Source organism: Caretta caretta, chromosome 6 (genome assembly GCF_965140235.1).
Source record: "Caretta caretta isolate rCarCar2 chromosome 6, rCarCar1.hap1, whole genome shotgun sequence".
Lineage (NCBI taxonomy): Eukaryota > Metazoa > Chordata > Testudines > Cheloniidae > Caretta > Caretta caretta.
This window is the reverse complement of record NC_134211.1, coordinates 126,558,925-126,586,860: the sequence shown is the minus strand read 5'-3', so window position 1 is coordinate 126,586,860 and position 27,936 is coordinate 126,558,925. Positions and strand designations below refer to the sequence as shown.

At 46.7% G+C, this 27,936-nt stretch overlaps 1 long non-coding RNA gene across 1 annotated transcript; it reads left to right on the top strand.

Annotated features, from left to right (window-relative positions):
- Positions 1–17,902: 17,902 nt before the first annotated feature.
- LOC142072374 (uncharacterized) lies at positions 17,903–27,231 on the top strand. Its single transcript, XR_012668773.1, has 2 exons — positions 17,903–18,096; positions 26,887–27,231. It is a non-coding gene; the product is annotated as an uncharacterized LOC142072374 (long non-coding RNA).
- Positions 27,232–27,936: the final 705 nt, after the last annotated feature.

The window sequence follows — 27,936 nt, the reverse complement described above, 5'->3', positions numbered from 1 at the left end:
ACTGTCTCATGGGACCCTGGACTGTCTGTATTCTAATCCTACGTGATGTCCTGAACAGACCAGGCCAGGGAGAGGGAGCCACTTCCAACAGCTTTGGCTAAATCCCAGCAACCACCTGGGATGTGAGTTCTTTTCCTCCCCGCCCTTAGGTTATTTCTTTCCCATTCCTTTCCTTTTCCCCTCTGTCTCATGAGAGTCTGGCTGAGCCAGCCAAAACTGTGCCTTTTGCAACACAGCAAAACCATCTCAGCTAACTTCTCTTTTCCCCAAAAGGACTGTTACCATCTTTGATGTCGTGTAAGAGACTTTTAAACAAGGGGATTTTTTTCCCCCTGAAAGTCTCTCCGGCTAAAGAGAGATGGAACAAGGGATGTTAAAATAAAAGCCTTACTTAGTTCTTTACATTTCAAATGCTTTACCTGCTTTTCTGTATCTTTAATTCAAGGTAAACAGGGTTTTTTACGGTGTGTTTGCCATGGTGCTAAGCAGGCTGAGGTTTCTGTGTGCCAAACCCTGAAACTTGTGTCATGTGGGGCAGTTTGACACTTTGGGCTCTTTTATTCTACATTTGTCATCCTATCCCTCTATTCTGACCCATACTCTGCGTGTTTGCTTAAACCCTCCTGGGGCTGATTGCGTGGGTCACTTCCATGAATGAGAAATGAAACCTCTTGGCTCATGGACTGCTGTGTAATGCCAACAGGTTTTTTTTCTCTTACATTCCTGCAAGCTTTGGGTCACACTTTACAGAAGGTGATGGAGGAAAGGTTTTGTTTCCATTTAGAGGAAGAATGGTCTTGTGACTGAGACCTGAGTCTTGTACCTGTCTCTGCCACAAACTTTCCATGTGATCTTGGGCATATCCATCAACTCCCTCAGTAAAATGGAACAAATATTTCCCTACCTAGCTGACATGTTTGTGAGGAGCTTGGATACTCCAGTAGCTGAAATAGAGAAATATCTGTAAATAAAATGTATGAACAATTGTACTGAATATTCAGTAAGTGCCAACGGGGTGCTTAAAGTTAAGCTCCTAAAGCTATATTTAGTGGGAGACTTTCATGGGCATAATGGTCTCTGAATGAGAGTTTAGCACACAAATACCCCTTCGTGCCTTTGAAATCTCCCACTTAAGATCCTACATAAGTTTGGCAACAACTGTCTTCAGTGGAAGCTACTGGGAGCTCAGAATGTTTGCAAATCAGGCCACTTATTTAAATGCCTAAAAATGGACTTAGGCTTTTATTTTTGAAAATCTTGGCTTCATTGAATAGCTCCCAATTGTGTCACAATGAGAACAACACTCAAGTACTTGCAGGTGACAAGTGCTGATTGTGTGAATAGCTGTACTTTTCCCTGCCATTCTCAGCTGCAGAAATAAATAGAACTTTTGCGTAGTTAGCAAGTCAGTGACAGGGAAGTTATATCTGAAAGACCATTAGATTGTACAACTTTGCTTGCTTGGGTCCTTATTCCCAGGGCAAGAGAGTCTCTTGTAAAAGCTTTTCTAAAGGTCGTACCACGTTGCAAAAATTTCTGCCTTCAATTTAACTGCAGCACATTTCTGCAAACTTGATCTAATTGTAGTAATACTTAGCTCTGAAACAGCACCGTGCAGTTTCGTTATGCTGCATTACAGGCCCTAATTCATTTTTATGAGCATTTACTCACAGGAGTATTTCCAATGGAGTACATGGGACTACTTGCATGAGTAAATGCCAGGCAGACCAAATGAGCATTCATTTTAAGTGAGGCCCTCACTAAATTAATACATGTCATATGATGCTAGTTTTGTGAAAGGGTTAGTTCCTTAGAGGCTGTGAATTGGATTTCAAAGTCTCAAGATGTTTGTTAAAATAATATTCTGTGTGAGGTGGAGGAGAGGGGTGCAGTGTGTGGAAAGCCAAAGGCCCAACTTTCAGAAAGATCCTCTAATTTGGGGTGTTTCCGTTTTTGGGCCTCCAATGTGAGACATTCAGGGGCTGATTTGCAAGGGCACCCCAGAACTCCATAAAGTTAGTGGGTCTTGCAAGGACTCATTGCCTCTGAAACCAGACCCTAGATGGCTCAAACTGGGCACCCAAAGAGGGAAACATCCAGTATATTGATTGCTTTTTACAACGGCAGCCTAAGCAAATCTGTTGATCAACATGAAAACTTTCCCCAAGGCCTTAAAAGACATGTCCAAAAAATTAAGACTTATCTTCCAGGCCCATCGAAAGTGTGTAGTGTCTGGACAATAAAGTTATCAGTTTATTTTGTTTGGCACCAATCTTCAATACTGCATAAAGGAGCCTAAGTTGAGAATTACATTTGTGATTATATCCTTTACTTACCCAGGAAGGAAAATCTATCTGAGACAAGAGCCTTGTTCCAGGTTCCAGCCAAGAGAGTGGTTGAATACATTTTACCCTACACATTTTTACAATGCACCACGTGGGTCTGTAGGTCAACAAAAACAATAGAACATAACATTAAGTTACAGCAACAGATTAAACCAAACACTGGAAATGACATAAAATCTCTGTAATGCCCAAGAACAATCTTCAGCAACAAAAGAGTCCAAGGTCGATGTCAAGCTTCTATCAGTAATTCCTTTCAAACTCTCTAATCTCAAATCCTCGTGTTGCAAATTCTAAATCCAATTATTCCCCTCCCCGCTAAATTCTAGCCTAAGTCTGTGAATGTGAAAATGGAATACAACTGGGAGCTGAAAGCACACCTGTAAATCCTCCAGGTCAGATCCTGAACCCCATACACCACTGAACAGTGACTCACACTGAAGTAAATGGGATGGCTCAGGTGCATAGCTGTTCTCCAATGTGAGTAAGGGTACAAGTGGACATGGCTGCTGGGAATCTGCTCTCTGCATGGAGCTTTGGTTGAACCCCCTTGGCATTCATTGCATGTGGATGTAGCAGGATTTCACAGTCAAGCTCCACTGTGAGTTCAGAGAGGGGAATTTTGCCCTATTATGTACAGCAGGGGCACTGGAATGGGGGTGGGGGCAGAGGGCATGGCCCCATCATTTTTACCAGTCATAATGGCGAGCAGGAGGCGGGGGATGGAGAGGAGCAAGTGGGCAGGCGAGGTCTTGAGGGGAAGGGGCGTGGCAGGGGCGGGGCAATGTGGGGAGCGGGGTCATGGTTCAGGCACCAGTGGGCCCCCCCACACACACTTTTAGGGAACTTCCACCGTTCCTGTGTTTCAAAATGAGGACTTTCAGCTAACACATCTCTGACAATAAATGGCCTGTGATGTCACCCAAAGGTAGGTGACCCTTCAAAGGTTCACAGGCATTTCTTGGTTTTGGCTATCTCTGTGAGAGATGGCCCAAATTCACCGTCCATTTTCATGCCACAGACTTTCCATAGACTTGACCTGAGAAGAGCTCTGTGTAGCTCGTAAGTGTGTCCACCAGTCACTGACAGAAGTTGGTCCAATAAAAGATATTACCTCACCCACCGTGTCTCTCATCTTTATAATGTCATTATAGATGTTCACCGTACAAATTCAAAGCAATACAGAGACCTCAAATCATCCAGAAAGGTCTCAGGGGATATTAGACACCTTTGGACAGCTAGGCCAGGATTTTCAAAAATGGATGCATGAATTTTGGCTCCCAAGTTGAGTGCCAGGCACTTAGATGACCTGATTTTCCAAAGTGCTGCGCATCCAGCAGTGCTCATTGGCTTTAGTAGGAGTTGGTGAGTTGAGAAGAGAGAATGATTCATTTTTTTGGTTTGGAGCGTAACAATTGGTCCCCCCAAAATGGAAATTCTAAATTCTTAGTCCCCAAAACAAAAAATAATCAAAATCTTTTTGTTTCACCTTGAACAAAACATTTTGTTGTACCTGAAACAATCCGTTTTCAGCTTTTCGTTTTTGGATGTTTGGGTGTTTTTGACCCTTTTTTGTTTTGTTTTTTTTAATTAAAGCGAGCTAAATTTTCAAACAAAGCATCATTGCAAAGTGAAAGATCAAAACATTTCATTTTGAGTTTCTCATTCTTTCATCTGAAACTATTGTCCAGATTTGATCCAAATTCATGAATGATTTTGGTCAACTCAAAACTGATTTTTTCAGCAAATAAACTACTCATCTGAAAATATTCACTCAGTTCTGCTGGTGAGTGCTCAGCACTTTTGAAATCCATGTCATTTCAGTGCCTAAAGACAGACTTTAGGAGTCTAACTTCATTGACAGAATAACTAGCCTAACAGGCTATACTCTTATACACTGATGTAGCTGAAGATTATGCATTGACAACAAACCTAGGAGATTTATTCAGCTATCCAATAACCTGGAATTTTGGTTAACCAGCCTTTGGGTAATTAAGGTTTGAATGCATTTGTGACAGTCTGTACCCGGATGTTCACCACATTTATGAGACTATGATAAATTCTGTACAAAGTATGCCTTTTGAGGTATCATTTGAAAACTCATAATTTGCTGATCATTATTGTCCTGGTAAAATATGTGCGGCAACATTGTATGTAAAGTTGTAAGAGTCTACTGTTTGATGTTACTAAGGCATATCCCAAATCTGGGGAAGCAGCCCAAGCCAGTTCCTCAGAGACAAAACGCAAACTGACTCCTCAGCCAGGTGTCAACAAAATCAAATAAACTATCAAATGGTAGGAAAATGGGTGAGAGCAAGAAATTTACATCTTGGCAATGAAACAGCTTGAAATTCCCATGCAAACAGACTCTCTGTCTCCTGAACTCAGCTGGAGATGATTTTCAAAGAGGAAAATGACTATAAGAAATAAGAACAGAGGACACAAATGATCTCTCCCTTCATCTCGACTCATGGCACCGACAATGCTTGAAAGACAAAGGAAACATCATTGAACTGGGGAATGATCCTGGCTGAAAGATTCATCCAGTAAGACTGCTAGAACATGTGGTGAGAGAGATCCTTTACTTTGAATTCATTTTAGTGTGTTAAGTTAGGTATTAGTTTACACTTTGCCTTTTATTTCCTTGTAGCCAATTCTGACTTTTATGCCTCATTACTTGTAATCACTTAAAATCTTTCTTTCTGTACTTAATAAACTTGTTTTAGCACAACCAACGGGTGTTAGGATTGAAGAGTCTGGGAAACTCCATTTGAGAAAACAGGGTTTGTGCATATCATTTTTGATTAATGAAATGACGGACTTTATGTGAGCTTGTATTGTCCAGGAGGGTGCTGGGCAGTACAAGATGCACATTTCTTGGGAGAATCTGGGACTGGGAATTTGCTGGTGTTACTCTGCAGTATAATTCAAGGATGGCAGGCTGGCTGATGCACTCTTGCAGTATAATAGGGGGTAATTTACATGCTGAAAGCTGTGTGAGCTGGCCAGAAGTGGATGCGCTCATATCGAAGGATTGTAAAAGGCCCCCCAGGTTGAACAGGTTGGTCCATCAGTCCATTACATTGTGCCCTGGGTAATGTCACAGCATTGCACCTGTAAAAGTAAAACATAAGTGGTTCAAATATGACTATAGATGTGTATGACTGACAGTGGTCACATTGCTTACCTCTGGATATCACATCATCTTGGCTAAATCATGAAAATAACATGGGTCACCCCCATTTAAAATTAATAGTGACCTGACTCAGACACATTCCTGACATTGTAATGAATGAGTGCAGGGAGATCCAGTTAATTTTATAAAAGTCTAAGACTGTGCAATTAATGTAATATTTAACACAAATCTTCCTGCAGAAAATTATATTGGATTCTGGTTTTTAGCGACACTCATACGCAGGTGGGTGTGTCCTCATTGCCAGCTGGCATTATGACAAATTTGTTCATTTCACAATGCCTCTGCAGAGGAAATTCCATCTATATCTATGTGCAGTCATCAGTCATCATTTACGCTGATCTATCGTGATCGGATAATTCAATGTGACTTTCCAAAATTCATGTAGGGCTTCATCTTGCTTGATGCTGGGGGCAGGGGGAAGATCCATATGGGGGAGGAGGCACTGCCGACTGACAGGCCCCACCCCTGCCCAACTCCAGGCCATGCCCCCTGCCCCCAGTCCCCGAGCACTTAACCAGTGGCAGGTTGTGAATGGAAGGGATTGCCTGCTCCTGACTCCAGCGGCCCCTCCAAAACTTTTCAATGGCAATACAGGACTGTGGGACTACTGTAAAAATCGGGTCCAGCTTTGGGACGTCCCACACAATGCAGCACCCGTGAGAGAAATCAATGGGAGGAGCCCTTACTACTAACAACCCCCCATTCACTGTACTTATTATTTATTAATGTATTTGTATTGCGGCAGCACCTAGGATCCCGATCATGGACCACTGCACTAGGCACTGTACAAACACAAGCTGTATTAATATTCTCTCTTTCTGTTGGAACAGGTTTATGGTGGTTTTTCCTCTGCCCAGTCAGAGAAAAATTCAGCCCCGCTCAACAATGTTTTCAATGTTAAAAAAAAAAGGGGAAAAAAATGTTTATTTTTCACGTATCTAATAAAAAAATTAAATATCTATAAAAGGCCCATTTTTGGTGAAACATGAAAAAGATGTGCCAATGTAGACAAATATTCTATGAAAAAACTCAGTTTTGAAAGCAAAGGTCATTTTTTATTTTAAAAAAATTTGGTTGAAAAAAATCTGGGCCAGCTCTTGCCAACACAAGGCAGCATTTAACTCCCACTTCCACTCTGTTCTGAGGGCTTCAGTGGTGACTATGAGTATGTCTACACTGCAGTTAGAAACCCGTGGCTGGCCCATGCCAGTTGACTCGGGCTGGAGCCTGGGATTTAGGACCGTGAGAGGAGGGAGGGATCCAGAACTGGGGCTGCAGCTCAAGCCTGAACGCAGAGCCCCACATGACCAGGCCAAGTTCAGGTGTATAATTTCAGCGTAGATGCACCCTTTGTCTTGTGCTGACTCTCTGCACAGGGGCAAATTTCCACCCACAGCAAATGATATAATTTTCTTCTGTTAAGAACCCCAGTTAATAATGGACTTAATATAGAGTTTTATGAAATCCTGGTCCTTATTACTGTATTATCAGATAATAGACCCATCCTTTCACTTCCATTTTGAGACTGATCTATGTAGTTTGGACTTTAATTCAGCAAAGCACTTAAGTACATGCTTAAAGTTAAACTGAATATGTTTAAGTGCATTATTGAACTAGGGCCTTAGCTGCCAAGCTAATAAATAACATTTGCATAATCAAACTGTTCTATCAATAATTCATAGTCAGCTGTGGCTAGATAAACATTTCACACATATAGTAATAATTGTATTAAATGCAGGATTTAACTCAGAAACCATAGGAGTTAATGTTCCATACATCTAAATAATACTTTAACCGTTCATTCATCCACTGATTCAACTAAAATTTTGCAGAGAAGAGAGTGATTCGGAAGTGGAGGATTGTTGTTCACATCTGTTAGAATCATAGAATATCAGGGTTGGAAGGGACCTCAGGAGGTCATCTAGTCCAACCCCCTGCTCAAAGCAGGACCAATCCCCAACTAAATCATCCCAGCCAGGGCTTTGTCAAGCCTGACTTTAAAAACCTCTAGGAAGGAGATTCCACCACCTCTCTAGGGAACCCATTCCAGTGCTTTGCCACCCTCCTAGTGAAATAGTGTTTCCTAATATACAACCTAAACCTCCCCCACTGCAACTGTTGGATGATCTGATTTAAATAAATACAGAAACAGGGACAACGGAATTAAATTTCCAACAGAAATCAAATTGAAACTATTACTTGACAGAGAAGTTGCTAATGCAGCCAACAGTGCAAACTACTGTAGTTCCAGCGGGTTTTGCAGAAACATGGGGATCTAGCAAAGTATTTATTATTATTAATCATAATTAATTAATTAATGTTCTCTTTCCTTAGAGGTGTTCTAGAGGCTCTGCAGGGGCTTTGCCTGCTCTGGTGGGGAGGAGATTACACTGCACAATGGCTTATGTTAGCACCTGTGTAGATTAGTGCAAAAGGAGTTGGGCATGTGGTGTATTTGCATTCAGTAGTTTTTATTGGAATTCAGCAGAAACACTCCCAGGCTGAAAGTTAGGCATGTGCTCTAGTGCTTTGCTAAATGAGAGCCTCTGTGGTCTCCAGTTAGAGCGCAGATGGCAATGTATTTAAATACAAATATTTGGCAGGGGATGGGGCACTCTGACTTGTTACCATTACCCCCTTTCAACCCAAATGGCTGGTTGGAGTTTGGGGCTTTGCAGGTGTGCCCCTGGGGATAGAAATTGACGACGGAGTCTGGCCTGTATTTTCTTTGACACAATCTTGTTTATTCATAAGGACTGTACGTCTCTGAATGCAGGGGGACTCAAAATCAGGGAATGGCTTGTTTGTGCACAGCCCCAAGACTCTTTGCCAGCACATGACCCAGAAGGCCTTTCTCTAGCTTCTTGCAGGGTCATGCGCTTGTCCAGGCTGTCCCTCAGCCGGCCTTCCTCTGGCTTGTCCCGTCTCCCTCCCTCAGGCTCACCCCCCCCCCACCCAAACAGTTCCACCAATCAATACCCCAGCACCACCCTTTTAAACCCCGGCAGTTATACGACTCACGTTCAACTCAGGGCTTCCAGGTGCCTGTGTTTTTGGATGCTGTTGCCATTTTTTCATGCACCTGATTACAATGGCTTCTTGACATTTATGCTGAATGGAAGGCAGCAGGGGCATTTCACCCATAACAATGTTCACCCATAATATTATGGATCCCCTGTCAGGTGTATTGTTGTACGTTTTCAGGGCCACATCGCACGCAACCTGAGTCCAACAACGAAACAATCAAAAATCTCCAGGAAGCCTGAGCAAGGTGCTGCAGAACTGACAGTATTTGCTGTAGATTCATTTTTTGCTGTACATGCTGATTGGAAGTTGGTAAAAATGAATTGACGATGATTGTTTCTAGCAAGCGGCATCGCTGCACAGCAGAGGCGGTCCAGGGGCAAATAAATAAATAAATATTGACTTCAAATACAGAATGTGCCGGCCTCCTTTTGCACTAAAACAAACAGGGGCTAAAATGAACAGTTCTGCAGCCAAGCACATACGTAGACCTACTAAAGCTAAGTTAATAATAAATTAGTAAATGCTTAATACCTTGAATCAGGGCCATAATCCTTATAGGATAGTAATAATAACTAGCATGGAACTAACAATCCACACTGGGAGCATGATCCTGGTTCCACTGATGTCAATAGGAGATCTGGCCCCTGGCTTGCATGTTACATTCTCTTCCCTTTTCCTGCATTTGTGTCACCTATGTAGCCCCCAGTCCTGCAATGCAATGCTTGTGAGCAGACCCCTGGACCTGTGCAGAGCCCTAATGCCTACACACATCACATTGCAGGGTCAGCGTCTTAGACTATAAGCAACCTGGGACAGGGACTGTCTTTTACTATAGTCTTGTACAACATCTGCCACAATAGGGCCCAGATCCTGACTGGCATCATTCAGAGCTACTCTAACACAAACACCATCACCAACAATAATAGTGTGTTTTGGATGCAGACTCTCCTGCCCATACGGCCACCTTGCAAAACAAAATTCACAGCGGCAAGGTGTTCAAACATGCATGTGTACTATCAGCCAAAACAGCGGGAATGAAGTCCTGACTGGGACAGTAAATAAAGCATTCAAATTCTCTCTAGTGACTTAAGGCAAATTTTAAATGCCACTCAGTTAATTGTGAGGTCTGAAGTGCTTTGGATCACAAGCATTGTGCAACAATTGCCCAAGAACCAGAATACTGTTGTCTGTATCTGCTGTGAAAAAAATGTACCTAATAAAAATTGGTTTGGTTTTCTCTTTGATAAGCTAAGTAGATTGAGCTCTTTCAGTCTCTCCCTGTAAGGAATTTTCCCTAGCCGCCAATCAGTTTTGTCGATCTGTTTGCCAATTTTTCAACATCCTGTTTAAAATGTGGACTTTAGCACTGGACTCAGTATTCAGTATCAGGCTCATCAATGCCACACACACAGAAGTTCAATTACCTTTCAACTCCCTACTCCCCTGTTTATGCATCCAAGGGTCGCATTAGCACTTTTTCTACCAAAGCATCCCACTGGGAGCTCATGTTGAGTTGTTTGTCCGCCATGACCCCTAAATCCATTTCAGAGTCCCTGCTTGCCAGGATACAGCCCCCCCATTCTGTAGGCATGGTCGGCATTCTTTGTTCCTAAATGTATGATTTTGCATTTGGCTGCATTAAACTTACCTTGTTTGAATGAGCCCAGCTCACCACGTGCTCCAGCTGGCTGTGACTATCGACCCTGTCCTCATCACGAGTCACCATTCCACCAGTCATTGTGTCATCTGCATGTTTTAGCAGCAGTGCTTGTCTATTGACTTTCTGATAGAAATGTTGAATAGCCTCAGGCCTACTACAGGGACCTGCGGACGCTCCAGTCGATGGGGATTCCCATTTTACAACTACTTTGTGAGCTCTGTCAGCTGGCCAGCTCTTCATCCCGATCGTAGTTGCTCTGTTGATGTTGTATAGTGCTACAGAGTGTTGTGTGGCACCACGTCAAACGCCTTACCAACGTCTAAGTCTATGACATCCAGGCTGCTACCTTTATCAACCAAACTTGTAACCTCATCAAAGAATGAAACCAGGTTTGACTGACAAGACCTATTTTCTATAAAACTGCATTGACTGGGGCGAATTATATTCCCATCCTTGAATTGTTTAGCACTTGAATCCCAGATCCGCTTTTCCCTTATGTTGGCTGGGATTGATGTCAGGCTAAATGGCCTGTAATCATTCAGGTCACCCGTTAGCCTGATACCAGGCTCCTGAAATACCCCTCTCTCCCCTAGAAGATAGTGTCTGTCAACAGGGCGGAAAGGAGAACTCGGGTGCAGTTGTGTGTCCTACGCCTCTTGACTATGCCATGTTTATGCCTTCCTGAATCTGGGCAGTCCTGGGGAGGAGAGGGTTAGGAGAGCCCAGGGTTAGGGTTAGGAGAGCCCATTTCTGGCTGCCTATGGGTGGCAGAGCTGCCCAGAATCTCCACGGGGTAATGTTCTCTGGCCCTGCCCCACCTGTTCTGGCTCCACCCCGCCACAGCCCCTACACCAGGCTGGTGAGGGGTTCCCACATAAGGCACTTCCTGTGCTGGGACAATTCTCCCCAGGCCTGCTCATTGGCTTTTCCACTCCCTTTACATTGCCACAGCCTCAGCTTGCGAAAAAAGCTGCCATCATTCTGGGGTGTGTGAACAGTGAATGTAAGACCCGGGAGGTAACTGTTCTGCTGGCCTCAGCACTGGTGAGGCCGCAGCTGGGGGACTGTGTCCAGTTCTGGGGGCCGCACTTTTGGAAAGATGTGGACAAACTGGAGCGAGTCCAGAGGAGAGCAACAAAACGGATTAAAGGGTTAGAAACCCTGACCTGTGAGGAAAGGTTAAAGAACCTGGGCATGTTGCATCCTGAGAAAAGAAGGATGAGGGGGAACCTGAGAACAGTCTTCCAATACATGAAGGGCTGTTATAAAGAGGACAGTGACCAATTGTTCACCATGTCCACTGAAGGTAGGACAAGAAGTAATGGGCTTAATCTGCAGTAAGGGTGACTCAGGTTAGATATTAGGAAAAACTTTCTAAGTTTATGTCTTCACTAGAAACGCTGCCACAGCACCGCTGGAGTGCTATCTACCTACTCCGACAGGAAGGGTTCCCCCCATCAGTGTAGGCCAGTGGTTCTCAAACTTCATTGCACTGCGACCCCCTTCTGACAACAAAAATTACTACATGATCCCAGGAGGAGAGACTGAAGCCTGAGCCCGCCCAAGTCCCGCAGCCCCAGGCATGAGGGCCAAAGCCAAAGCCTGAGCTCTACCTCCCCGGGCAGGGGGGCCAAAGCAGAAGCCCAAGGGATTCAGTCCCAGGTCGGGGGGGCCTGTAAGCTGAGTCCTGCCACCCAGGGCTGAAGTCCTCAGGCTTCAGCTTTGGCCCCAGGCGGTGGGGCTCGGGGCCCCAGCAAGTCTAACGCCAGCCCTGGTGACCCCATTAAAAAGGGATCACAACCCACTTTGGGGTCCCAACCCAGTTTGAGAACCGCTGGTGTAGGTAATCCACCTCCCCAAGAGGTGGTAGTTAGGTTGATGGAAGAAAACTTCCATTGACTTAGCGCTGTCTACACAGGGGGTTAGGTCACCTTAACTACCCCGTTCAGGGGTGTGGATTTAATTTTCTTGTGTAGACCAGGCCTAAGTGTAGTTAAGCTCTGAAACAGGCTTCAGAGAAAGGCTGTGGATTCCCCTTTAAAGATCAAGGGGACAAACAGCTGACAGAGCTGGTCTCGGCTTACTTGGTCCTGTCTCCGTGCAGGGGGCTGGACTAGATAATCTCTCAAGGCCCCATCCAGCCCTACAGTTCTATGATTCTCCTGCCCAGGTAGGAGAATCCCTCTCCTAGTGCTTTAGGGGATCCTGCCTATGGATGCTGGGTGAGCCTGCACATAGCCAATTGCAAAGTTAGAGCTGTAGCAGGGGAATCACTTATTCAGGAGAGCAGTTGCTGCCTTTATACTTGAGGCCTCAATCCTGCAAGAATCTCCAGTCAGGTGACCCTCTGCCCCTGCATGGAGCCCATTGGCCTAGTCTGTGATCCCCTCACAAAAGAGCGTGTTGGCCTTTGGATACAGACCACTGACCTGAACATGGCCCCCAAATGGAGAGGGCTCTTGATAACATCAGGAGCTGGCAGCAGCCCTGGGCAAGAGCTGCTGTTGGACTATATACTCCAATGACCAGAGGTTTCTTAATTATTTTCAGTTTTTTACAGATCCATTATTCTTCCCTCAAACACTAAGGAACAAGGGCCCCCAGCTCAGATAACTCGTACTGACACGCTACTTGTTTATAGCTAAAAATCTCTCTCCTGGAGCCTTATTAACAGCAAACACATTAAATTACTTTGCGTCACACAATCATTTCTTGTTCTGTTTTCATGGTTAATTTTGGCAGATGCTTTAGGTCAAAGCGATGATGGCTCTATTAACCTCGCCACTGAAAAGCAAATTACATAGCTCTCGCCGAACGTTCCCATGACACTTAACGCAGACGGCGGCTGTTCGGCTGCATCAATAAACAGCCAATTTGGAAAGCGCTGGGCAACTGCCGCGTTAAATGTCAAGCTCCTGAGCTGGCTTTGCATGAACGGGCCTCTAATCTCCCAGACCCTTCGCTGCTCACGTACAGAAGATAGGCAAGGGCTGGGATGGAACTGATGTGCCACAGAAAGGGGCAGAATACCATTCTAAGGAGAGCAAGCGATGTTGCTAGATGGTGAGGGCTTGAATGAGCATATCACTATGCTGACATCAATCAGACTACCTGGGTGAGTAAAAGCTCATATTTGTGCATAAGGATTTGGTTGCACAACCTATCCCTGAAGGTGTGAACCATAGTTAGAGCATGGTGCACAAGTGAAGTAGAACACCAGGTAGTTATTACAGTCCAGCCTTACCGCCACTGAAGTCATAGACTTCAGAAGCAGCAGGACTTGACCCCCTGCACTGACAATGATTTCTGATACACGCTGTATATGGAACAGGCGTGGAAACAACATAAGGGCAGTGTGGGAATTTGATCGGAACTCAGCCTGGAAAGCCTTGGTTTGACAGCATGGAGAATGACTGACAGAATAGAAGAGTCCTAAATCCCAGTGCTGCCCTGGCAGACCCCTGTGCTCCGAGGAACGGAACTTGAGTGACTCTAAGGGACTCTGGGTGGAGTGAGGTTCATTGTGAATAAGGGTATTGGCATCTGGCGCCAGATCTGTAAATTATAATTCAGTGATGTAGTTAAACACAACTAAACTGCAATCGCAAGCACAATGGTCACTATTACACTGTATATTTTCTTAGCAAACGTTATATATTGGGCTGGGTTTTAAGTGTGCATGTGTGTGAGAGAGAGAGCGAGTGCACACTTCCTGTGCTGGTGTAAATATCCTAGGGTGGGCGTTACATTTACAATGGTGATTCCAAGTTTCCTTCTCTGGGTCAGAGCCCCTTATCGCTGCTGTAAAGTTGCCTGGCACACAGGATACACCTGCCCCGGGTCAAATGGAAAGATTCAGGAGCCCAACAATGCTGGGTTGGATGCTCAGAGCAGAATGCCCTGCATACCTGGTTTGATTTCAGACTGTGAAACAGAGGGATTTTGCCAAGAGCTCTGCAAAGCGAGCCTTCTTAACCCTCCTTCTGCTGGAACCTAGCGCTCCAATGGCCTTTCTCACCTCACTCCAAAGAGCTCATTGTCAGTTAATCACCCTGACTAGCAAACTGGAAACTGAAGGCAAAAGGGAACCCTAAGCCCTCTCGCTCCAGGATGTGTTCTGGAGGCCACACCACCAGGCTGTGCTCTTTGTGACAGTCAGCGATGACGAGCCTGCGACACGAACAGATTGGGCCTACCACGCACACGGGGGCATGGGATAGGGGGCCAAGGTCATGGCTTACCATTACAAAGCAGCATCTGCACTCGCTCTCTCGGCGTTTCTCCAGCGTCACACACCCGCCAGTGACATCAATCCCTGCAGCCCATATGCTGCATTTTAATTTGACACCCGCTCCCCCACATGTGCCTTGACAGAGAACTCCTGAGTTCTAATCCCAGCTCTGAGAGTGGCTTGAGCAAATCAGAGAACTCTGCCTTTGTTTTCTCAGTCGGAAAAAGGGGGGAAAATAATCCCTACCTGCCTTGTGAGGGGTGGGGGAAGGGTTAAATAATTATTGCTTTTCAGTGTTTTGATGCTGCAATGTCCTCATTCTCATGACTACTCCTCTGGCCGGGGAGTAACCATACAAGGACCCCTCAAGTAGCTGTGCTGGTCCTTTGCATCCTGACTGAAAAGTTGGAGGTTTTCTAGTGCCCTTAGAGATGGATGCTTGGGGCTTGGCTGAAGAGGCAGGAGGGGCTTTTCGTTAAGGCAATGGACTAGGGTCTGGAATCAGTTCTTCTTTCTGCCACCGACTTCTTCTGTGCCCTTGGGTACGTCACCTCACCACTCTGGGCCTCAGCGCCACATCTGTAACATGGGGATAACAATGCTTCCCTTGCGTTTAGACTGTAAGTGCCTCAGGGCAGGGACAGCCTCCTCCTGCGGGTATGTTCAGCACAATGGCACCTATATTATATAGCCCTAATTTGGGCTGGGGGGGCGTGTCTAGATGCTACCGTAATATAAATAGTGCACCAGAGCCTGCTAGCCTCTGTGCTCTTCAATCTGTACTGTGCACTAGAAGTTTAATAAGCCCTTTTCTCTGCCCGGCCGGGGAGCGTCTCACGGGTGCCCTCAGAGAGCCCGGGCATTCTGAGCACGTGCCAATGTTTACCTGAAACCTAGGAAGCAGTGTCCTGAAGGCTGAATACTAAAAAGATGGCCGTTTCCCAGGAAGAAGCAATGGATTCCCCCCCTTCCCCCCGCTGAGCACAGTGCAGCCATTCAGCTTGCTGCCGCATTGTTTTAATTAAACCCTGCAGTTATCGTAACCCGCTGAGCAGCGTTTACAGAAGCAATAACCGCCGCAGAATGGGTCTTGCCACGGCAGTTATTGGTGGGCTTGCCTTCGCTGAAAGCAGTTATCAACAGCTGGCAGCAGTGGCTTTCCCAGAGCGGTTTGCATAAGATCGCATCATTGAAACGCTACTGGACGGCTGCATGATAGGTTTTGTTTTCAACTTGACTTTTTAACACTGATCCCTCAGCTTTAAAAAGGTAGCGAGTGTTTGCAGCGGTAGAAGTCACGCTGCTAACGTGGCAGCTTTTACTGAGCGCACGGATCCCTTTTAATCCGGGGGATTTGGGCCCATGGAACGTCCCCTCTTCTGGCTGAAGAAGAGACGTTTCCTTTGTGGTGGACAGTTTGTGCAGCAAAACTTTAAACTGCTGTTTCAGCCAAAGATTAGTGTTAGTATGCCCCAGCCACCCTGGGCTGGGGTCTCATTGTGATGTGCACTGTACAAACCCAGACAGACACAGAGCCTGCCCTGGGGCGGCTAACAGGTAAGAAGCTATTTCATTATTCTGCCTTATCCAGCTTTAAACAATCTTGAGCAAGATAGCTGTTGGAGCCCGAGCCTGGGCGGTGCTGGTGGAGAGTGTAGCTGGAAAACATTACCCCTCCGTTTTCTGTGCAGGACCCATTTAAATGTCTCGGCACTCTTGTGCCAGATCCACAAAGGGATTTTAAGGCACCTAACTCAGTGCCTATAGACCTTTGAGGACCGGGACCTTTGTCTGCAGAGACCACAGTCATTTTGTCCACACAGTTGCTGCAGCACGTTACACAGGAAATGTGTTCACGCATGTGCACACACAGACACATCCTTTCTTTCTGTCGTTCTACTTCATCTACAATAAAAGTCATTTATTGCACAGGCTGTTTGCGCTGTCTATGGAAACAGAACCGTGCTGACCATCCGAACGCACAACTGACTTCAGTGGGAGCAGAGCAGAGTCCTTCGGACCTAGTGCTGAGCGACGTCAAGCACCTGCAATTCCCAGTTACAGCTGGCTGTTCAGCGTCTCTATGGAGATGGATCTCAGGCCATTGAATTTGGGAAGGCTGCAAAACTGGGCCGGCACTATCCTGAGTTGAACAGGCTCTTGTGTGAGATTTCCTGCTTCCCCAGTAGTGGCATGAGATAAGCCTGTCTCTACTACTTCAGCCCTTCTGCTCCAAGTGCCAACTGAGGAAACAACAACTAAAAATGTTTCATGCCTCCAAAGAGACATAGATTATGCTTATTTTATCCTCCCTGATGTGTCCACCCCATTGGTGAATCAGCATGCTGCAGGGTCACACAGAGATGGGGCAATCTCCCCTTTTGATTCAAATAGCAGAGCGCTGTACTATTCTCTGCTGCTCAGCCCATGGCTAGACATTAGAGCCAGCCCTAACATCTTTGGGGTAGGGCTGCAAAACCATGTGTATGCCTCATCCATCCCAAATATAACATATCCCTTCCCACCATGGCCCTAACAGTCGGCCGGCCTGAGGGTTTTGGTGAGGGTGAGTGAGAAGAGCCTTTGGAACACACACCAAATGGAACTAACTACGTACGTACATATGTATGTGTGTGAGTGTGAGAGAGAGAGATCTCTAAGCCCCGCTTCTCCGCTCCCTGAGCCCCACCTCTCTGATCTATGAGCCCCAGCCTGGTTCTTTAACACCTTGCATTCTGTTTTCAGTGGTTGACAATTTCCAGGCTGTCTCCTCAAGGGAAAGGCCGAGAAACTTTTGAACAGAAAGAAAGGTGGGAGTATCTTTCAAATTTCTAGAGGGAGGAGCGGAGCAGGACCGCAGGATTCGTAAAGCCCCAGCGCTGCGGCCCATGATTACTTCCCATGGGCCCTCAACTGAGTTCTGCGTGTCTGGAAGCGAAAGCAGAGCTTGGCTGGGGGGACTGTGATCTCAGTCATGCACTTGCTGGCTTTAATTTGTTCTTTAAAGCAGGAAATGCACTTGACGCTCCTGGCAGGCGCTGCTGACGGCAATCAGCCCATCATTCTTGTTTCGGTTGTGGCTAACACAGGGAATAGGTGCTTGAAGACAGGAAACAGCAAACCTGTATGATTCACACGCTGCACTTTAGTTTGCTGGGGGAGGAGAGGCGGAAACACTTATTTCTCTCTTAAATGTTTCTCTCTCTTGGGGCCCGATGCCTTTTTTTATGGCCCTGAAATAGATGATGGGCAAGCAGATCAGGGCCCTGATACCACCCGTTCCTTTGTTGGATGTATGAGCAGTATAACATGGCATCCAGCCCATCTCTGCCCCAGAGACAGAACTGGGAGTTGGGCCATGTATGGGTGAAGCATGCTTGATCTGCATACTCAGCATTCCCCATTGGCCCCATCCACTTTCTGCTGCTTCCCCCAGAGACAGAGAGTGCAGGTCTAGCAGGCCCATGGCTGTTTCATAGCTTGCAGGCTAATTGTCTAGTACGACAGTTACCATCGCCTTAGGCTGCTGGCAAAAGAACATGGTAGAAAAAGAGATGGGGAATGTACAGGAGAGACCAAGTCCTTGTCCTGCCTCTGACGATGAGTGAGTGTGAAGCCTTGGACAAATCATGGACACACTGTAAGCTCTGTTTTCCATCTATAAAATAATAACCCTTCCCCCCTTCGAGATCCGTGAGACGAGTGACATGCAGGGCTGTCTACACTCGCATTTTTGTCGGTACAGTGTATGCTGCTCAGGGATGTGACAAAAATACCCCTCTGAGCGGCATAAGTTACACTAAGAGACGTGCCGATGTGGACAGCGCTGTGTCAGTGGGAGACGCTCGTTTCGGTGGTTAATTATGCTGACGGGAGAGCAGCTCCACGAGCGATCCTACAGCAACTCAGCGGCATCAGTTTCGCTGTGCCGCTATGAGCTCGCTAGTGTAGACATGGCCTAAGTCTAGCGGCTCGTCTACACTCGAAACCCTCTGGTGGCATAGCCGCTGCACGGCCATGCCTCTGTGTAGACACTACCTAGGCCATTCTAGGGGACGTGGCCAGTTACTGCTTCTCCAGGCGTAGGAGTGAAGGAGAAAGTAAGAGCTGGGGGAGGGGTTCGTGGGTTATAGCTTATTGTAATAAGCCATAAATCTAGCATCTCTATGAAGACCATGATTTTTAGTGTCGATCAAAGTTATGAATTTAAGCTCCCAGGCTCAGCTTCCGAAAGCCATGTTCAGGTCTCCTTTAAGGGTGGGGACTGAGGCCAGTTATGAAAAGTGTTTGGCCGCCGGGCATTTGGTGGTTTTGTCTTTCATCATTTTCCTGTGCAAGGTCATCTGAGTGTAGTGCTCGTCTGGCTTCACCCACATGTTGCGGTAGCCATGTGTCGGTTCCATGGGTCTCAAAAGGTCTATCAGGGGTGGTTTTGATCATCAGAGCAGTGGAGAAATGTCCACAGGTTTTGCATCTGTTGTTCTGGCAGGGGCTGGTGCTGCTTTGAGTTGGTGTGCCCTGGTCTGTGGGGAGCTTGCCTCTGATGATGCGTATAGAGAGGTTGGGGGGTTGTTTGAAGGCCAGAAGTGCGGGTTCAGGAAAGATCACTTTTAGGATGTGGTCCCCATTGAATATGGGCTGTAATTGTTTAATGATACACCATATGGATTCCACTTGTGGGGTGATAAACAATGTCCACTCTAATTTTTTACATCCATGTGTGGAATGAATTTTGTTATGTGCACCAATATGGAGGTGATATGTGGTGGGGGGTGGGGTGAGGGGTTTGGAGTGTGGGAGGGGGCTCAGGGCTGGGGCAGAGGGTTGTGGGCTCTGGCTGGTAGTGCGGGCTCTGGGGTGGGGCTGAAGGGTTTGGGGTGCGGGATGGGGCTCAGGGCTAGGGCAGAGGGTTGGGATGCAGGGGGGTACAGGCTCTGGGGTGGGGCAGGGGATGAGGGGCTTGGGGTGCAGGCTGCCCTGGGGATGCAGTGGGACTCCCCCCAGCCTTCTCTCACCGCAGCAGCCCGAGGGAGAGGTGCCTCTCCCCACTGCACTCTTTTGCAGCCCTTGATAGCTTGCTGCACAGCCATGCAGCTTAGAGGGAACTTAGGTGGTAGGTGACAAGTAGGGGTGTGTAGTCAGGGGGTTTTATTTCCATATTGAAGCAGGTTCTCTCTGTATTTGAGTGGCCTGTTCCATGATGCAATCTACTTCTCTGGTGGAGTCTCCTCGTCTGGTGAAAGTGGTTTTAAGTGTGTTAAGGTGTATAGCCCGCAATTCCTCCTCACAGGTATTCCGGGGTATCTGAGTGCCTGGCTGGAGGGAACAGATTTCATAGTGGATTTGGGGTTGTTACCGGATCTGTGAAGGTACGTGGGGTGGTCCGTGGGTTTCTTGTATATAGTTGGCTATAGGGTTCTGCTGGGTGGATGCTTTGCACAAAGTGACCACTCTATATCTGACTTATCAGTCCTCATCCTCCAAGGAAACCTGCACAACACCTTCAAAAGATGAGCTTGGGAGCTTAAATTCATACCTTTGCTCGACACTAAAAATCACAGACTGACCAGTGTCACTCGATTTTTGGTTTATTACAGCAATCTAGAACCCCTTACCCTGCTCCCCCCCCCCCATTTTTTCCTCACCTTCACCTTTCCCCCCCTATGTCTGGAGAGGTGTTAATTGGCCACTTCACCTTGAATGGTCCCTTAAAACGTGTGTTAACTTCTTCTACTGAACAATCTGTTCCAACTTGTACTAAGCTGTGACACTGAGTACATTTCCCCGACCTGAAGAAGAGCTCTGTGTAAGTTCAAAAGCTCATCTCTTCCACCAATAGAAGTTGGTCCAATAAAAGATATTACCTCGTCCACCTTGTCTCTCTCCAATATTCTGGGACCAGCTCGGCTACAACCCCACTGCATCCAATCATCAGCATTTCTAAATGCTGTACTATAGGAGAATCTGATACATGGCTGAGCATCAACGTGAAATCACTTCGAAGTAGGACTAAAGTCCCTTTCCTTATCCTAACCCCAAGTCTTTTACACAAACGTGACTTCACGCCCCTTCCACTCCATTATTTACGGGAGACTCAGGAAGAGATGAACGTTGATAGGAAAGGGCAGGAATAAATGGTAAATTTTCAGAATGGAGAGGGGTAACTTCCGGTGTTCCCCAAGGGTCAGTCCTAGGACCAATCCTATTCAACTTATTCAGAAATGATCTGGAGAAAGGGGTAAACACTGAGGTGGCAAAGCTTGCAGACGATACTCAACTGCTCAAGATAGTTAAGACCAAAGCAGACTGTGAAGAACTTCAAAAAGATCTCACCAAACTAAGTGATTGGGCAACAAAATGGCAAATGAAATTTAATGTGGATAAATGTATAGTAATGTACATTAGAAAAAATAACCCCAACTATACATACAATATGATGGGGGCTAATTTAGCTACAACTAATCAGGAGAAAGATCTTGGAGCCATCGTGGATAGTTCTCTGAAGATGTCCATGCAGTGTGCAGCAGCAGTCAAAAAAGCAAATGGGATGTTAGGAATCTTTAAAAAAAAGGGATAGAGAATAAGATGGAGAATATCTTATTGCCCTTCTATAAATCCATGGTACGCCCACATCTTGAATACTGCGTGCAGATGTGGTCCCCTCATCTCAAAAAAGATAGACTGGCATTAGAAAAGGTTCAGAGAAGGGTAACTAAAATGATGAGGGGTTTGGAACGGGTCCCATATGAGGAGAGATTAAAGAGACTAGGACTTTTCAGCTTGGAAAAGAGGAGACTAAGGGGGGGATGCAATAGAGGTCTATAAAATCATGAGTGAGAAGAAAGTGAATAAGGAAAAGTTATTTACTTGTTCCCATAATATAGGAACTAGGGACCACCAAATGGAATTAATGGGCAGCAGGTTTAAAACAAATAAAAGGAAGTTCCTCACACAGCGCACAGTCAACCTGTGGAACTCCCTGCCTGAGGAGGTTGTGAAGGCTAGGACTATAACAGGGTTTAAAAGAGAACTGGATAAATTCATGGAGGTTAAGTCCATTAATGGCTATTAGCCAGGATGGGTAAGGAATGGTGTCCCTACCCTCTATTTGTCAGAGGGTGGAGATGGATGGCAGGAGAGAGATCACTTGATCATTACCTGTTAAGTTCATTCCCTCTGGGGCACCTGGCATTGGCCACTGTCGGGAGACAGGATACTGGGCTGGATGGACCTTTGGTCTGAGCCAGTATGGCCATTCTTATGTTGATTATTCTCTGACCATGGCAAGACAGCTTCAAAACTTGGGGCCCAGAGTTGAAGAACCTGCCCCTTGGACCCTGGACTCTGTAACAGTAATGGCAGGAGCTAGCAGATGCTGACCCCTGCCATGTGACGGGGGCTGCATAATCTTCTGTAACCCTGGCAGGCTTCAGGTATCTGGAGCCAGGAACTAAAGTTGAGTCTCTCACTCCCATTGCTGTGTCACACCTTTATTATAGACCCCGTGGACTGCAGTGTGCCAGTCAATCAGAGCTTCCACAGCATGACACACAATATAGTCACCAGCCTAAAAATAGCCCTGCAGGCTCACACTAGCTTATCGTCTCACATGGTACTGCCCCCGTGATGTGCATTCATGCCCCCCAGGATTCCACCTGAAAAGGCTACTGCTATCCACTGGGGTTCTCTCCATTCATACTGGAGCCATTGGCTACTCTCTCCCCCTGTCCCATACAACACCCAGTGTCACAGCTACAATCTGCACAGTCAAGAACCACCTCTGGAGTCTACCTACACCACTGCTGGGCCAGAGAAGACATCCTCTTGCTAGAGAGCACCTGTGCCCAGCCCTGGTGGCCCATTCCATGTGGCCCCACACCAGGCTTCTCCTACACCATCCTTCCCATTCTGTGTCCTCCTCCTGTGTCCTTTATTTCTCCTGCCTGTCAGGTTGCTCCTCTCATATTGTGCTCCCATTCTTTGTTGTGCTCTGCCCAGGTCTGTTTCTATTTCCCTGGCTCCCTCTTCTCCTCTCGTCCTGGGGGTCCCAATGCTGCTTTCCTCTCTTCCTCCCATTCTACGTCACCTGCACCTTCGGTCAGACTGACCCAGGTTAGGTGGGCACTGAGTACCAAAGGGAAACTTACGGGATTCCCAGCCCTTGAGAGTTTTGCCACCAGCAGAGGGAGGAGAAGGCTGATGGTTTCCTTGCTTCCTGTCAAATAGGCCTTATTCCAGGCACAGTAAGTGGTCATGGATCAAAATGTGAGCCAAGAAATGATCGACCTGGCTCTTATTTTCCCTGATCTCTCATTCTGACTGCAGGTGGGGAACAGGCAGAACAGCTCCTAAGCACTAAAGATCCTGTTTACAGGCAAAAGTCCTTGGTACCAAACAGAGGAGACACACAGAGTATGTTGATATAGCCGCTGAGTTGTCTGTAAATAGAAGGTTTCTCTAAGTTTTCCATGACTTGTCAGTTGCTCCGTGCCATCCTCTCCAAGCCTGCCATTAAAAGCCGGTGTGGCCACGTGAGGCAGTGTCGTTACAAGCAAAGAAACGCTGCCTTGGTGTGTAAAACAAAAGCCTTTCAAAACACTTGGCAGCCTTGACCTTCAAGGAGAGCAAAAGAGGACAGTTGGTTTTATCATGTAGTGGGGATGAAGAAAATTATTCTGCTCAGCGTGCCCTACCAGTGTCAATGCAGTACGGCAGCGAGCCTGTAAGATTTGTTAGCCGAGGCGAGCGGCCTTTTACATGAAAATATGCTGAGAAAAGTGGGTGTGTAAATTGCAGAAGGAAATGCGGCAGTTTCTTTGCTAGCCCTTTCGAGCCCTGGTCCTGCTGCTCCCTCCAGCACTAGCCAACTGCTAATGAATAATACTTGACACTTCTCTAGAGCCTTCCATCTAAGGATCTCAAAGCTCTTTACAAACATGAATTAATGGCGCCTCACAGGTGGTAGACAGGTATTATTACGCCTCTTTTACAGATAGTAAGTAAAGTTTACAACTGCCCAAGTCAGGATTCGTGACTCCAGGTCATCTGCTCTGGCCACTGGGCTGCACTGCCGTACAATCCAATGACGCCTCAAGGCTTTAGAAGGTCTTACAGTATTTGGTGTTGTACGTAGGGCACCAGTCGAAATGCATTTTGCCCATCATATTATGCCAGAAGGCAACAGGTAACTAAACTAGACTTTGCACGTCATTGCCTTCTTCACTTGCACCTAATAGTGGGAAGGCTGCCTGCTCTGGGGAAGGTCGCTATCCATCAGTATCTGTAGGATGTGGGGATGTAGAGAGGGGAAAGCACTCCCCAGCAGCCAAATGGTCCTTTATGGCTGCTCTGAGTTGCACCAGGAGCCAGATTGTGCCCTGGCTGGCCATGAGATTTAAGAAGAGCAAAGATGGCTCAAAGACACTTTTGTGCCCTCTCCAACCCATTCGGCTGCGCTGATCAGAAATCCCGCAGAGCTGAGGATCAGGCTGTCCGTACAGACAGATCATTGGCAAATTCTTGGTCTGTTTTCTAGGATTGTACAACTCGACAAGCATATACTCAAGTAGCAGAGCACATTCATTTTCATCGGCTGACTTGCTGACCTCCAGCCGGTAACTCCACTGTCACGGTGCAGCTAGGCTGCTTTCATAGTTGGATATGGAAACTGGGAGCCAGGAGCCTAGCTACTGGTCCTGGCTCAGACTTTGGACACATCACTTAGTCTTCCCGTACCTCAGTTTCCCCTTCAGACATAACTTTGAGGAAGAGAAGAGAGGGAGGATGGGTCAGCCACTAACACCACCTTCAATTCCCTGCTTTGCCTCAGACTTCCTATGTCATCTTGGGCTAGTCCCTTAGGGTTTGTCTACACTGCAATTAAAAACCCATGACTGGCCCTTGCCAGCTGACTCAGTGCCGCGGGGCTTGGGCTAAGGGGCTGTTTAATTGTGGTGTAGATGTTCGGGCATGGGCAGGAGCCCGAGCCCTAGGACCCTGCAAGGTGGGAGGGTCCCAGAGCTTGGACTGCAGCCAAACCCCAATAGCTACACTGCTATTAAACAGCCCCTTAGCCTGAGCCAGCTGGCAGGGGCATCTAATATCAGGGTAGACGTACCCTTAGTCTCTGCACCTCAACTCCCCCACCTATAAAATACAGATAGTAGTACTGCCTTATCTCCGGGGGTGGGGTGAGGTGGGGGTCATTGGATGGATGAAGATATTAAAGATTGTGAGATATTCAGGTACTACGGCCCTATAAACAGCTTTGAGATTGTTGGTTGGAAAGGCATTGCTCATGTGCAAAGTATTTGTGTATAACACTGCCTAATTAAATCACTACCGGCCAATCGATGCAGCGCAAAGTGCAACAATATAAACACAAGCTACTCCTCTGAGGTTACAAATACCTGGACAAATACCTGTAACCAATCTATTTGATACAGAGGGTCTGTCAGGTCTGAGACAAGAGCTGTTTGCAAAGAATGGGGGACACTTTGCCAAGTGGCCTTGCCTCACAGTTCCCCACTCACATTTCCAGGCATACTTCATTTTGCAGACATGTAATTAACGAGCAGATTTTGCAGGAGGCAGGCTGGGCCTTAGCCCTTCTGAAAATTCAGACTCTGCAGTATGATCACTGCCCACACACAACAGGTAGTTGCATGCCCAAGCAGACTATTGCTCATGCAACGCAGGCTGTTACCCATCTGCCTGCTTGATATGGGTTTTGCACACAGGAACAAAACTTGTGGGCCCAATTCTAGTGACTAGCATTAAAAAATTTAGCCTTTATTGTTGTATTTTATAAAATATTAGCAGCAAAGTGTTTAGGAGCAAAGCTCATTCTGTTCCATGAGTCAGCATACGAGCATGAAAAAGTGCTTCCTTTCCTCCCCTGGGCTACTGCCTCAAATGGACTTGTTGCCATGAGTGACGTAGGTTCAAACCCACCAGTTTTATCTCCCTATGAAGCAATGCACGCCACACCAATTCAGCCTGAAAAGAAAACTGTCAATCCAGCCATTAATCCTTGGCCAGATCTCAGTATCTCTCCCTCCCAAACCACCAGGCTTCTACTGGCATCCTGTCATGAGACGTGTCCAGGAAAGAATCCTTTCAGACAGGGCAGGGAGCTGCACTGAACACTGCAAGCACAGGTTTGAGCCACGAGCAACAGGTGCCTTGCTAGACTGGTTTCTTTGTGAGGATCCCTTGGGAACAATCCCAGTGATTCCCACTCCCTGCCTCCTTCACTGCTAAAATCCTCCTTTAATTTCTGGAGTTTGCCAAATTCCAGCACATCAATCATGTAGATCTAGTGTAAAAGCCGCCACGTTACTCCAGACTCAAGCCAACTGGGCTGTTTACATTGGCACAATGACAGGGGGCTAATCTTGCGAGTCTGAGGCAGTTTCATCTGATACCATTACGTGGCTTGGCTGCTGGTGCTGCAGCCATTACATTGCTCTGCCATGGAGAAAGGGGTATACTTGGGCTGGAGACAGACTGAAGGAACAGACTGCAGGGATGACCACAGCGTGCTTGGGTGGGGGCAGAGTGGAAATAAGATGACAGCTGCGGCCTTCTCCAAACATACCCTCCCCAGCCAACCCATTGGCACTGGGGGTTAGTAGAATTCCATTCTCCAGCGGGAGCCAAAGGAAAGATGCATTTTCCCTTCTTTTGCTGCTCACTGCACTATTGAGTGCAAGGAAGAGCAGAGGGGATGGGTGTGGGGAGCATTCTAGTTGTAGTGAAGCTGGGTTTAATGGGAACATTTACAATCTCCACTTTCCATGCAAAAGGCTCATCAGCTACCTGTTGCCTCAAAACAGAAAACAACCTCCCCTAGCAACTGGCCAGGGCTCACAAGGCTGCAGACTGCTTCTAAGACACACAAGGAGTGTTTTCCTTCAATAATTTGTCATTGGGATAATGCTGGCTTGGAACCCAAAGACATCATTGCACCGAGATCATTCCGCTTTCCAACCCACGCCCGAGCTTTGTAGATTTCATGCAATGGCCATTTATCTTGATCCCAAGAGCAGTCCTATCGACTTCAATTATTATTTATCTTCTAATACCCAGAAATGAGCTCGGCATTTCACAGGGGGCCAACAGTCCCTACTTGAAAGAGTTCACCGTGTGCATCCTGGCACCAGACATTATAGCAACTCCCATGACTAAGGATCGCAGTACTGAGCTATACCACCCTCCCCTATTTTCCACCCCAACTACAGTAGACGCCAGCCATTCCTGAGCCCTGCACCGTTGTTAGGGCAGCTCATTCCAGAGAGACGGTAAGAAACCAAGACTTCTCTTTGACTTTACGTCCATCTCCACACTATTTACTGTACCAGAGTATCTTGAAAAAAGCAAACCGTAGGGACAGCTCTTGATGACGTGTCTGCTTTATCCCATGTTGCAGAGGCCTTAAGGTCCTGCCAAGAATAACTGAAGGGCTCCCGCAAGACAGAGCACAGTGGCAGGTGTGAATGATCTCATCTGTGAGTCGCACGTCCGGGCAGGATTGAGCTGCAGCTGCTAACACGGCTTGAAGAGTTTCATTGAGCAGGACATCAGTGAGTAGAGAGAAGTAATGTGACTAGAATGAAGTGGAGTGAATAAGCAGATTGGACATTTATGCACATTGTTAACCTCAGCAAAGAGAAAAAACAGGGGAGGTAAAATGAAAACGACCCCACCGTGATGTAACAGCACACAAATTATTTACCACTAAGTCATTCAAGTGTTTAAATGAAAGTGAAACAAACTGCAGTGAGACCTTCATTTAGGTGTGAAGCACCGCCTCTTGACAGAGACTGTGCCCATCTCGGGAAACGAAGGCTCCGGCTAGTTAATTTCCTGTCTCATTGCTACAATAAGCTGACCCCATGCCAAAGCATATGTCCGCCTCCTGGTCTGATCAGTCCTCATCTCACCCTGTTTTGCTACTGGGCACGTGGGGTATTTGGAAAGAGCTCTGCATTGAGCACTTTGGGCCAAGAAACAGTCAATCTAGGCATAGTCAGTGAAAAAGAGAAACAGGATACATTCCTCCAGACATCCTGCCAAGGGGAATCAGGCTTTGCCGAGTCCATTAAGCTGGGGCTCCTCTGTCTTTTGTGTGAGTCTCTATATTGCATAAATCTGAGTGCCAAGTCTTGATACGATTGGAACTGGGGAGGGAGGTCTTCTGTCCCCTTTGATGCTGCATTTTCCGAGTCCCGTTTCAAGCACCCTTCAGTTAAACTGTCCGAGATGCAAGAGCTAAGACCTGTACATTAAGGAGGCGGCACTTGCTCTGTTGCCAATTGTCAGTAATGCTTCAAGTTCATTGCACTGGAGGAACATTCGAGAGAGCTAGAGGCATTGATCTAAGGCCTCAGGCATTTCCAAGGCCCTCAGAAATATTCATGGGAGACAGTAACATTCTCTTAGCTCATTAATGTAAAGAGCAGACAGGTTTGCAAATACC